This window comes from Oreochromis niloticus, unplaced genomic scaffold (assembly GCF_001858045.2).
Source record: "Oreochromis niloticus isolate F11D_XX unplaced genomic scaffold, O_niloticus_UMD_NMBU tig00007279_pilon, whole genome shotgun sequence".
In the NCBI taxonomy this organism is placed as follows: Eukaryota; Metazoa; Chordata; class Actinopteri; order Cichliformes; family Cichlidae; genus Oreochromis; species Oreochromis niloticus.
In genome coordinates, this window is record NW_020328462.1 from 1,655 (window position 1) to 15,250 (window position 13,596).

Consider the following 13,596-nt stretch of genomic DNA (forward strand, 5'->3'; position numbering starts at 1 on the left):
GGTCATGTCCTCTTCCACCTGGAGCAGGTCTATATATTCAAGTTTGAGTTGATTTTGCGCATTTTTGTGCCAACGTAGAGAGTATAGCTTTAAGGTACCCCACGGTCCTCTTAAACTAGCTGATTGGTCTTCATTAAAGCTGACCACATACTTCTCCAGGATAATATGGCTTCCAGATGGTAAGGTACACCAACTAAATATCTAGTATACTGAGTGGTTCAGTTTGTGTCTTCAGGTGGAGCATCCTCAGCGCAGTAAGAAGGCTGTGTGGCACAAACTGCTTTCAAAACAGAGGAAGAGAGATGTCGTCGCTTGCTTCAGGATGGCACCACTCTATAACTTGCCAAGGTATGTTCTCAAACACACACACATGTAAAATGAAGAAGAAATATTTAAAATTCTGCACTTTATTATTTTCCCACCCTCATCTACAGCCACACCTCGGGCTAGTGAGGAAAGGTTGTGGATATATGTTGCACCTACAGTGCAGCCCTTTATAAGCAGCAGAAGATGGGTAGATAAACAGTTATTAGTCATCCATGTATCTCTCTCATACTAGGCACCGGGCTGTAAACTTGTTCCTGCAGGGCTATGAAAAGTCCTGGATGGAGACAGAGGAGCACTACTTTGAAGATAAACTCATAGAAGACCTCGCTGTAAGTTCATTTCATTTAAAAAAAACAAAACGAGTGGAATTCTTCTGACTACTCTGGAATTTTTGCTTGTTTTGAAGGCAAATTATGTGTTAATTTCTTCAGTGTATAGCAGAGTTTTAGCACTTTGTGAATGTGTGTTGATTTCAGAAACCAGGTGAACAGGAGCCATCTGAGGAAGAGGAGGGGCAGAAACACAAACACATAGATCCCCTGCATCAGCTCATCCAGCTGTTCAGCAGAACAGCCCTAACAGAAAAATGGTGTGTATTTTACACACTACCTGTTAAAAGTCCCTATTTTCCAGTTATTTGTTGCAGTTCATGTCGTTAAAGTCCAATGAATAGCTTGAAATGGTACAAAGGTAAGTGGTGAGCTGCCAGAGGTTAGGTTACCCAAAACTGAAAAATAATGTACATTTCAGAATTATACCAAAAGGCCTTTTTCAGGGACACAACATGGGTTAACAATTCAAAGCTGTTCTGCAGCAGTGAAGGTTGATCAAGCCTTGAAAGCTGCTGCTACTAATTCCTACAGGTGTTCCAACTTGGATTAATTCCAACCCCTCTGTCTGCATAAAGCAGTGTTGGTGCCATACCCTTGTGAGCATCAGCTGAACAGTACTGTACTGCAGTAAGTAGTGTGTTGCTACAAAAATGGTGAGAAAAAGACCATTAACAGTGGAAGAGAGAGAGACCATCATAACACTTAAAAATGTAGGTCTGTCCTGACAAAGAAAGTCAAAGTGTCAGTGAGTACAGTTTCCTTCACCATCAAACGCACTGAGAAACAAACTGTGACAGGAAGAGGTCTGCAGACCCAAAGACACGACTGAATCACAGGACAAGGTTCTGAGAGTTAACAGCTTGTGTGATAGGCAGCTCACAGGACAACAGCTTCAAGCACATCTATCTCAAGGAGCTTCGTGATGTAGTCACCTGAAATGGTTTCATTTCACAGGTGTGCCTGTCAGGGTTCATTTGTGGAGTTTCTTGCCTTCTTAATGGGGTTGGGACCATCAGGTGTGTTGTGCAGAAGTCAGGTTGGTACACAGCTGACAGCCCTGTTTGACAACTGTATTAATTTATAATATGGCAACAACCAATGAGGTAAGTAAAGAGAAATGACAGCCCATCAGTCAGTCTGGGAAATTGCTAAAACTCTGAATGTGTCCCCAAGTGCAGTCAGGAAAAAACGCTATGACAAAACTGGACCGCCCCAGGAAAGGAAGACCAAGAGTCACCTCTGCTGCTGAGGATACATTCATCCGAGTCCCGAGGCTCAGAAATCGCAAGTTAACAGCAGCTCAGATTAGAGCCCAGATAGATGCCACACAGAGCTCCAGTAGCAGACACATCTCTACATCAACTGTTCAGAGTGTGTGAATCAGGCCTTTATGGTCAAATAGCTGCTAAGAAACCACGACTAAGGAAAAGCAACAAGCAGAAGAGATTTGTTTGGGCCAAGAAACACAAGGAGTGGACATTAGACCAGTGGAAATCTGTGCTGTGGTCTGATGAGTCCAAATCTGAGATCTTTGATTCCACCCACCGTGTCTTTGTGTGACGCAGAAAAGGTGAACGGATGGTCTCCACATGCACGGTTCCCACTGTGAAGCATGGAGGAGGAGGTGTGATGGTGTGGGAGTGCTTTGGTGGTGACACCATTGCTGGGATTTTTTTCAAAATTGAAGGCACACTGAACCAGCATGGCTGCCACAGCATCCTGCAGCGACATGCCATCTCATCCAGTTTGTGTTTAGTTGGACCGTCATTTATTTTCCAACAGTACAATGAGCCCAAACACACCTCCAGGCTGTGCGAGGGCTGTTTGACCAAGAAGGAGAGTGATGGAGGCCTGGCCTCCACAGTCACCTGACCTAAACCCAATGGAGATGGTTTGGGATGAGATGGAGCACAGAGGGAAGGCAAAAGGACCAACAAGTGCTCAGCATCTCTGGGAACTCCTTCAAGACTTTTGGAAAACCATTTCAGGTGACCACCTCATGAAGCTCATGGAGAGAGAATGCCAAGAGTGTGCAAAGCAGTAATCAAAGCAAAGGGCGGCTATTTTAAAGAATCTGAAATATAAAACATGTAAATATTCATCAAAATAATGAAAAACTGTTAAATGAGAAGATGTCATTTCAGTCAGTGGTGCACCAAAATTATTTTCCTTAATACAGCTATAATTGTGCTAACTTTGGTGAATGTGTTTGTTTTTGCAGTAAACTGGATGAGGATCATCTCTACATGGCCTACGCAGACATCATGGCTAAGGTATCTGTTGCTGAGTACCAACACTAAACACTTTTGAATTGAAACTCACATAGCTGGCTTAGCATAGACGGTAAAAAAACCTGTTATTGTTCTGCGTGCTGTTTATGTCATCGACCAGGGATGATGCTTTTGGGCTGATGGATTACTTGCAGGGCGCTGTACTGCCTAATCAAATCACTTATTGCAACTGGCACCTCCCTACCTTCAGTGTAGAATAGTTTAGTGTGGCCTGAAAAGCTAAGAGAGGGAAAAGAAATTAAAAACAGATGCACCAAACTGTGGCAAATTAACCAAATGTTAGCAGCTGCACTGTTAACAGTAGCACTAGCAGCTGCACTAGTAACTAGTCTTCTGGATGGTAGAGTTGTTGTTGGTTTAGGACACTGTTAATATATCACTGCTTAGTGATTGCACTCCGAATTGGGTCTGCTGGGTATATTTCTTCAGACACTTCATGCTGTCAAGGCCGGGAGAGCAGTACGTGGGAGTGAACATAAGTGCAGACACAATACAGAGCGGAAATAAGATTTCACAAGTTTTATTGAAATCACAGAATAAACTATGGTGAGACATGAATACGTGGCAGGGAAATCTCTGACGAGGAGTCTTGCAGGTGGCTCTGGAGGCGGGTAGCCCTCTGAGTGTTGAGTGAGTGAGTTGGGTTCCAGCCTTGTATTCTAGTAATGCAGAGGAAGCAGCAGGCAGGAGGACAGGCAGGTGAGAGCAGTGAGTAATTTAAGTCGAGAGAAGCAAGTTGCAGAATGAAGCTGGGATTTGACTGTGGAGACCAGCGTCCAGAGGAAGGAGTAAGGTGGTGACTTGACGAGATTGCTAAAGGCACAAAAGAGATCAAGTACTTGGCATGAACAAAGAAACGAACTGGTGAAGAACTGATGGCAACACTGGTTTTAAATACTGTCTTGCTGAATGCCACAGATGGAAAACGCGTGGAGAAGTGTAGGTGTTGAACCAGGGCTCCACCCCAAAAGGCAGATGCAGAGCGCAAGGCCAGGACAGAAAACCACTGAACACTGACCTGGATCATGACATATATATAAACACAAAGAATGGTGTGTTTAGCTTTAGGATCAACCAAGTTCCCCAAAATAAAAAATAAAAAACTGTTTGTGGTGAACACCTACACATCGAATAAAAAATTAAAGCATGTGAGACTCAATCTCACTGCACACTTTGCCAGGCAAAGTGTGCATGGATCTGACAGACAGAAAGATCTGACAGACATGCTCCTAATGAGAAGACGGATGGTGTCCTGGGGGATCTCCTGCCAGATCCGGACCAGGGTATCACCGAACTTCTGGAAAAGTTGAGGTGTTTTATTGGATCTATGTCAGCCGAGCATGGGGGCAGTTAGTGGTATCAGGCATTGTCATTCCGAAGGAACTACATGCATACTCGAGCCACATGAGGCCAGGCATTGTCAGGCACCAGGAGGAACCCAGGATCCAATGCATCACCATAGGGTCTGATGTGAGTCCAAGGATTTCATCCCATTACTTAATGGGAGTCAGGGTGCCATTACCTAGTCTGTTAGAGGTTTGTGCGTCTGTCCATGGATATGCCTCCCCCAGACCAGTCATACTGAACGATGTTACAGGCGGCATAATGTTCTCCACAGCTTCTCTAGACCCTTTCACATCTGTCACATGTGCTCAGGGTGAACCTGCTATCATCTGTGAAAAGCACAGGGCACCAGTGGTGGACCATTCTGGTATTCTACGGCAAATGCCAGACGGTGCTGGGCAGTCAGCAGAGGGTTGACAAGAGGAAGCTCTGTCCCCAGGCCACCATCATAAAGTCGTTTGTTGATTGTTGATCAGAGACATTCATGTCAGTGGCCCCTTAATTTACCGTTCGATCTACCCTCACCTATAGTCACGAGCTGTGGGTAGTGACCGAAAGAACGAGACTGTGAATACAAGCGGCGGAAATGAGCTTCCTCTGAAGGGTGGCTGGCCTCTCCCTTAGAGATAGGCTGAGAAGTTCAGCCATTCGGGAGGGGCCCAGAGTAGAGCCGCTGCTCCTCCACATCGAAAGGAGCCAGTTGAGGTGGTTCGGGCATCTGACAAGGATGTCCCCTGGGCGCCTCCTGGGTGAGGTTTTCCGGGCATGTCCCACCGGGAGATGGCCCCGGGGCAGACCCAGGACACGCTGGAGAGATTATATCTCTCGGCTGGCCTGGGAACGCCTTGGTGTTTCCCCGGACAAGCTGGAGGAGGTGGCTGGGGAGAGGGAGGTCTGGGCTTCTCTGCTTGGGGAGATGGATGGATGGGCCTTCTGCAGGTCATTTTGTAGAACTCTGGCAAGTTTCATCTTGTTCATCTTTGCACAAAGCAGCAGATACCGGCCCTCCCCATCATTCGTAACATCTGGTTTAAAAAAACAAAGATGGTGACACCGAAAATACTCAGTTTGATGCCTCAGTGCTTTGGAACTTCCCGTCGCTGATGTGGCTATATCTATCCGAAGTAATCAGTCTGTAGTTTGTATGCTTTTTTCACCTTTCTCCCTTCCTTCAGAGTTGCCATGATGAAGAGGATGACGATGGAGAAGTGAAGAGTTTTGAAGTAGGTGATCAATCGGTCTTGAATCTTCCACTAGTCTCCTCAAGTTTTTAGCAGTTTCATTTTTAGATGGTCTGCAATGATATGTGTCACCTTTCTAACAAAGGAAAAAGAGATGGAGAAGCAGAAGCTGTTGTATCAGCAGGCTCGGCTGCACGACCGTGGCGCTGCTGAGATGGTGCTCCAAACCATCAGTGCTAGTAAAGGTAAGTCTTGCCTATCGCCCCCTACTCTTTACTGTAACTCAGCGGTGGCAAATATATTATGGCCCTTGTGATAGAACCAGGCTGTCCAATCCCTATGCCTGCTTACTCATTGATGTGTTAAAAGTAATTTGTTCTGGATATGACTGTTTGGGAGCCTATTCTTAGATTCACCGTTTCACACTAATTCACAATTTGATGATATTTGATGTTTTTATCACCTGTGCAAAGTTGTACTTGGCAACAGTTTGTGTCTTGCTGTGCGTCTGTTTCCTTTTGACACATTTCTAAGTTTGAACATTTAGTATGTATGCACAGAGGTGTTGCTTGATGAGTACACACACAGACATTACAATATAGAAGTGTGGTTTAAAGATAAAAAAACAAAAACAAAAACTGATTAGTTGTGAATTAATTTTCCCTTTTATGGAGCAGAAAACGTTACTGGATGCTAGCTAATAGGCTACATTTGGATGTCAAATATTTATAGGGGGAAAAATGGAAATTATGGATATGAAATAAAATGTCTCTTTGTTGCTTAACCTGCAGGTGTCAGGTCTCTGGCCCCTGGGAGAGTGAAGACCTGGACAGTTTGTCAGAGCTGGTCCAGGATATCCGTCTTTGCTCTCAGGCCCTCAACAAGCTGGACCGACAGACCTTGAAGCAGAGCTGGGACAGGACTCAGTCACACGGACACTTTCTCGACCGAAACTCCAAGTGCCTCCTCTCCGCCACCTCCACTTGAGGGTGGGAGGTGTGATGATGTCGGCAGAACTTTGCTTCTGATGTCTACTCTTTATCACTGACGGTGGATTTTGAGCCAGTGTTCATAATAAAAGTGGTCATTTTTATAAACATTTTGTTTAGTGAGGCTACACCAAAAAGAAACAAGATAAAACCAAAATAAAGTGACATGCTGTCCACCAACAATCTGTTGATAGCTTGTGTTTTATGCATTTTTGTCTGCCTTATTTATACATGTAAAGCTCTGTATCTGTATAAAGAGTTTGTGTTAGTGTGCGAGAGGTTTTGTGTCGCAATTGGTCCTGTTTTAATAAATAAATAATAAATAAATAAAGTTTCATTTATATAGCACCTTTCAAGACAGAATCACAAAGTGCTGCACATAAAATTACAAGTCATAAAAAGATTTAAAAAGACTAAATAAAACAGGCAAAAAATTAACCAAAAGCAGTTTTAAAAAGGTGAGTTTTGAGTTGTGTTTTAAAAACAGCTACTGAGTCCACAGTTCTTAATGCTTGGGGGAGAGAGTTCCACAGTCTAGGGGCCACAGTGGCAAAAGCTCTATCACCCTTAGTCCTCCTCTTAGTATTTTTTTATAGCAAGTAAGCCCAGATCAGATGACCTCAAAGACCTGCTGGGGACATAAGGCTGTAGCAGATCAAAGATGTAGGCAGGTGCCAGTCCATGCACAGCTCTGTAGGTCAAGACCAGGATCTTAAAATCGACTCTAAATTTAACAGGAAGCCAGTGTAACTGAGATAACAACGGTGTCACATGTGAGTACTTGGAGGATTTTGTCAAAAGCCTAGCTGCAGCGTTTTGCACAACCTGCAGACGATCCAGAGAACCTTTGCTAAGACACATAAACAGCGAATTGCAATAATCCAAGCGTGACGAGATAAATGCATGTATAGCAATCTCCAGTTCAGATCGAGATAAATTCGGGCTTAGCCTAGCCACATTTCTTGAATGATAAAACAAGACCGAACCAGAGATTTCACATGCCCATCCAATGTGAAACTGGAGTCAAAGGTGACACCTAAATTCCTGACAGAGGATTTAACATAGAGTGAGGGAGGACCAAGGGCTTTCACTATCTGCGATAGGAATCTATCAGGGGCGCATACGAGGACTTTGGTTTTCCCCTCGTTGAGCTGGAGGAAATTTGCAGCCGTCCTACGTTTGATCAAATCTAAGCAATCATTCAGACGCTGAAGCTTAGATAAATCCTCGGGCATAAAAGAAATGTACAACTGAATATCATCAGCATAACAATGATAAGAAATGTCCTCAAAAGAGCCCATTATATGCTGGAGGGAAGAAGATAAATTAAAAACAATAAAGGCCCCAAAACTGACCCTTGAGGGACACCATAAGTAAGGGAGGTAGAGGATGACCTAAAATCGGAGACTGCCACAGAAAAGGATCGGTGATGGAGATAAGAGGAGAACCACTCTAATGCAGTTCCAGATACACCAACCCATTTTTTCAGCCTTTCAATGAGGATGTGATGGTCAGCTGTGTCGAAAGCTGATGTGAGGTCCAACATGAGTAGAACAGAGCATTTTCCTGCATCATTATCCATCAAGATATCACTTGAGACCCTAAGAAGAGCTGTCTCCGTGGAATGAAACTGACGAAAACCGGACTGAAACTTATCGTAAATGCCATGTTTATCTAGAGCTGCCATAAGTTGCTTATTATATTTTGTAGGATTTGATTTAAAAAAACACAAACACAATTAAAGTAACCAACGATGCTATACGTTGACATTGTTCTTTCACTGTAAGAATCAGCAGGCTATGGTGAATAATCACAGCGATTTTCAGGTCTCTGAAGAAATCTATCTAGGAGCTATGACAGTGTAAAGACACCCTGCAATTTTAAATGTGCGGCGACATTTGAATGAGGCGCGTACCAGTAGAGGGAGCCAACGCACCACGAATGGTGCACAGCCACAGATGAGCTTTGTGTCATTTATTTGTGACATGCAGGATTGTCCGCAAAGAAATGTGGATAAGTTGTAAATCAAAAGCTAAAGAGCTCATTGCAGCTGTCATTTTCACTGAAGTCTCCATAGACTTTGAATGGGGACGTTTCTGACTTTGTGTTGCTTGGAGGCCATTTGCGAGAAAACGGCAACTCCTGCGATAATGACGGTGGCATTTGTGAAAGGCAAGAAAAATACCTACGTTTTGATGTATAATTTGTGTTAATGAAGGAAATTGAGCGTTTGTTCAGACGTGAAGAAGAGATTGAGAAAGCGACAATGCCTGGCGTGTTTGGCGGTGGGTAGCAAGGCTAAGAAGCAATATTGAGGTAAAAGTTGAGGGATTTTGGGACAGCGGTAAAAAGGCAGAGAGAGCCCGTCTATAGGCTCGCCTGTAGGCTTCTAAGCAAGCGTAGCAGGTGAATTTCAGAGCCAGGGACTATTATTGTTTGTTTGGTATGTATCCCCAACAAATGGTCCGCATGGGATTCGAACCACTGCCCCCTGTCTTCAATCTCCGCCATAGGGCCTGTCACTTTCCCATGAGCCACGAGGGCGGCCAATGGAATGGGCGCAATTCTGGTATATTTATCTTCTTCTTTTTTTTTTTTTTTTTTTTTAGCTCGATAGCTAGCCGGGAGCTCCAGGGCCACTGAAGCCGCCGAGAACGGCACAACTCCCGGCACGTCATTTTCAGATCACCGCGGACTTTCGCTACTCTGGTTAAACGTAAGTCACTTAGACAAGCTAGAAATGATATTGTTTGGCTTTTTTCAGTGTTTTATTTGTTCGTCAGTAAATCGGTTTGGCTGAGATTAAAGGATTAGATTAGATAGATAAAATAAAACTTTATTAATCCCCCGGGTGGGTTCCTCCTTGGTTTTCTCACAGCTGACCAAACGTCAAACAGAAAACCAATTAAACAAAAGTGTGAGATGGTCGACAGTTTACGCCAGCGTCCTGTTATAATTTAGATAGCAAGGAGCAGGCGGCCGAGTTTATTCAACTCCACCGAGACAGCGGTGACGCTAACCAGAAGGCTAGACCGTCCAATTTCCCCAGCCATTTACTTCCGGCCTACCCGACCTTCTGAGGACCCGGCCCACGTAGACCGCTCAGGCCGGGTCCTCAGGAGGATGCAGCCCATGAATTTGGACACGACCAATAACTGGTGCACCAACCATATCTTTTCTTGTGTAAATGTAAATTTGTCTGTTATTGTGTAAATACATTCGCTATTGTGTACTCTACACACACGGAGAGATGCCAAACTGCCTTTCACTGTTCTTGTAACAGTGACAATAAAAAGCTATTCTGTTCTATTCTATTCTATATTTGCTTGATATAATGGTACATGTCTATTTGTTTTTAAAAATCTACCATGACTGGTTGGGGTGAGGTGTATGACAATAACAATCAATTATTTGCAGTATTGGTATTCCTGAGGTAAACCTTTAGTAACAGCAAAATAACTCTGCCTTAGCTTTGTAAAATTTTCATTACTAATTACTGAATAAATATTTTTGCTCATGACATCTTTGATAGGATTTTGTAGGTCACAGAATACCTGTTGTTTGATCGAAGTTAATAATTCTTTTGCAGAAAGACACAGAGGACGAAGTTCGAGAGGTCATCAGGAACAACCTACATTTACAAGGAAAGGTAAGAAAGGACACAAGTTACTTAAAGTATACTTACACATTATGCCTCTGGGCTTAGATTTTGCCATGGTGTCAGGTTTGTCAGTTTATCTTATTCTTGTGAAAGTAATGTCAAAGGACTGGTTTAAGAGAAATTCTTCAAATCTGGCACAAGGATGAAGTGATTCGATTTTGATGGTCGGTGGGCAAACTCGCAAAATTTAGAGTCAAGTACTCAGATTCAGTTTAAATTTCACACAAATCTAGAGTAAGAGGACCTAAACGAACTGATGAACCTTTATGTCCATAAGATAAATAAGGCTACTTCACAGTGATATCATAGGTTATCCGAAAGATATAGAATAGGAAATTCAATCTGTCAACAAGTGATTGAAGGAACTCTATCACTCCACATAGCCCCTATCCCACTAACATCACTAAACTCGTCTGTACGGGAGAGTACAGGCTGTATCAAAAAGAATCATTCGATTTCAAAGTGCTTTCATTCTGCAGCCATTCACCCGGAACAATTGCATTACAACAGCAGTGGCTGCAGTGACTACAGTGAACTATGGGATGCCGTATTTCATTGATTATTCATAAACATTGAACATTTTGTATGTAAAACTTTATATTCAGCCATGTATTTTAAATTTAGTGTAAGCTTAAAATACAGCCTTTTGAAAGTGTATGATTTATTTTTGATACACTGTATATTCCAGAGTCATATGTGAAGCCATCTACTTGACAGCTAAAGCTTCACCCACACTGGGTCAGGAAACAGGACAATGATCCCAAACACACCAGCAGGAGAAAGAACTGAATCTGAAGTTATAGAGTGACTGAAATACTGAAAGTAGCAGGACCTTAAGAGTGCTGTGCGTAAATGAATGGCTTCAAACCTAAATCAACTGAAGCAACGTTATAAACAAGGGTGGCCAAAATTCTGCCACAATGATTTTAAAGACTTACGAAGTCATACAAAAAAACAACCAATTCAAGTTATTGCCAGCAAGGTAGTTATACAAGCTACTGAATCATGAGCTTTACATGTGGTGTTTCTGTGTTTTGGCTTTGTTTTGTTAAAGTCGAGACAGATGTAAACCAGTTGGTAGATGTTGGTTGGTACTATATATTTATATATTCACAAAGGTGCTTAACCTTGTGAATGGGCCAATAGAGTCATGCATTTCCTCTGTGTGTCTTACAAAGTCAGAGGACCCAGCAATTCGTTGGCAGATGGCTCTGTACAGAGACCTCCCAAACCACTATGAGGATACTACTGACCCAGAGAAGACTGTGGAGAGAATCCTGGATATTGGTCATGTCCTCTTCCACCTGGAGCAGGTCTATATATTCAAGTTTGAGTTGATTTGCGCATTTTTGTGCCAACGTAGAGAGTATAGCTTTAAGGTACCCCACGGTCCTCTTAAACTAGCTGATTGGTCTTCATTAAAGCTGACCACATACTTCTCCAGGATAATATGGCTTCCAGATGGTAAGGTACACCAACTAAATATCTAGTATACTGAGTGTTCAGTTTGTGTCTTCAGGTGGAGCATCCTCAGCGCAGTAAGAAGGCTGTGTGGCACAAACTGCTTTCAAAACAGAGGAAGAGAGATGTCGTCGCTTGCTTCAGGATGGCACCACTCTATAACTTGCCAAGGTATGTTCTCAAACACACACACATGTAAAATGAAGAAGAAATATTTAAAATTCTGCACTTTATTATTTTCCCACCCTCATCTACAGCCACACCTCGGGCTAGTGAGGAAAGGTTGTGGATATATGTTGCACCTACAGTGCAGCCCTTTATAAGCAGCAGAAGATGGGTAGATAAACAGTTATTAGTCATCCATGTATCTCTCTCATACTAGCACCGGGCTGTAAACTTGTTCCTGCAGGGCTATGAAAAGTCCTGGATGGAGACAGAGGAGCACTACTTTGAAGATAAACTCATAGAAGACCTCGCTGTAAGTTCATTTCATTTAAAAAAAACAAAACGAGTGGAATTCTTCTGACTACTCTGGAATTTTTGCTTGTTTTGAAGGCAAATTATGTGTTAATTTCTTCAGTGTATAGCAGAGTTTTAGCACTTTGTGAATGTGTGTTGATTTCAGAAACCAGGTGAACAGGAGCCATCTGAGGAAGAGGAGGGCAGAAACACAAACACATAGATCCCCTGCATCAGCTCATCCAGCTGTTCAGCAGAACAGCCCTAACAGAAAAATGGTGTGTATTTTACACACTACCTGTTAAAAGTCCCTATTTTTCCAGTTATTTGTTGCAGTTCATGTCGTTAAAGTCCAATGAATAGCTTGAAATGGTACAAAGGTAAGTGGTGAGCTGCCAGAGGTTAGGTTACCCAAAACTGAAAATAATGTACATTTCAGAATTATACCAAAAGGCCTTTTTCAGGGACACAACATGGGTTAACAATTCAAAGCTGTTCTGCAGCAGTGAAGGTTGATCAAGCCTTGAAAGCTGCTGCTACTAATTCCTACAGGTGTTCCAACTTGGATTAATTCCAACCCCCTCTGTCTGCATAAAGCAGTGTTGGTGCCATACCCTTGTGAGCATCAGCTGAACAGTACTGTACTGCAGTAAGTAGGTGTTGCTACAAAAATGGTGAGAAAAGACCATTAACAGTGGAAGAGAGAGAGACCATCATAACACTTAAAAATGTAGGTCTGTCCTGACAAAGAAAGTCAAAGTGTCAGTGAGTACAGTTTCCTTCACCATCAAACGCACTGAGAAACAAACTGTGACAGGAAGAGTCTGCAGACCCAAAGACACGACTGAATCACAGGACAAGGTTCTGAGAGTTAACAGCTTGTGTGATAGGCAGCTCACAGGACAACAGCTTCAAGCACATCTATCTCAAGGAGCTTCGTGATGTAGTCACCTGAAATGGTTTCATTTCACAGGTGTGCTGTCAGGGTTCATTTGTGGAGTTTCTTGCCTTCTTAATGGGTTGGGACCATCAGGTGTGTTGTGCAGAAGTCAGGTTGGTACACAGCTGACAGCCCTGTTTGACAACTGTATTAATTTATATATGGCAACAACCAATGAGGTAAGTAAAGAGAAATGACAGCCCATCAGTCAGTCTGGAAATTGCTAAAACTCTGAATGTGTCCCCAAGTGCAGTCAGGAAAAACGCTATGACAAAACTGGACGCCCAGGAAAGGAAGACCAAGAGTCACCTCTGCTGCTGAGGATACATTCATCCGAGTCCCGAGGCTCAGAAATCGCAAGTTAACACAGCTCAGATTAGAGCCCAGATAGATGCCACACAGAGCTCCAGTAGCAACATCTCTACATCAACTGTTCAGAGTGTGGAATCAGGCCTTTATGGTCAAATACTGCTAAGGAAACCACGACTAAGGAAGCAACAAGCAGAGAGATTTGTTTGGGCCAAGAAACACAAGGAGTGGACATTAGACCAGTGGAAATTCGTGCTGTGGTCTGATGAGTCCAAATCTGAGATCTTTGATTCCACCACCGT

General features: G+C 43.1%; 1 long non-coding RNA gene across 1 annotated transcript; it reads left to right on the forward strand.

Annotated features, from left to right (window-relative positions):
- Nucleotides 1-857: 857 nt before the first annotated feature.
- On the forward strand, nucleotides 858-2,993 carry LOC109199050 (uncharacterized). Its single transcript, XR_002059540.2, has 2 exons — nucleotides 858-916; nucleotides 2,881-2,993. It is a non-coding gene; the product is annotated as an uncharacterized LOC109199050 (long non-coding RNA).
- The last annotated feature ends 10,603 nt before the right edge of the window (nucleotides 2,994-13,596 follow it).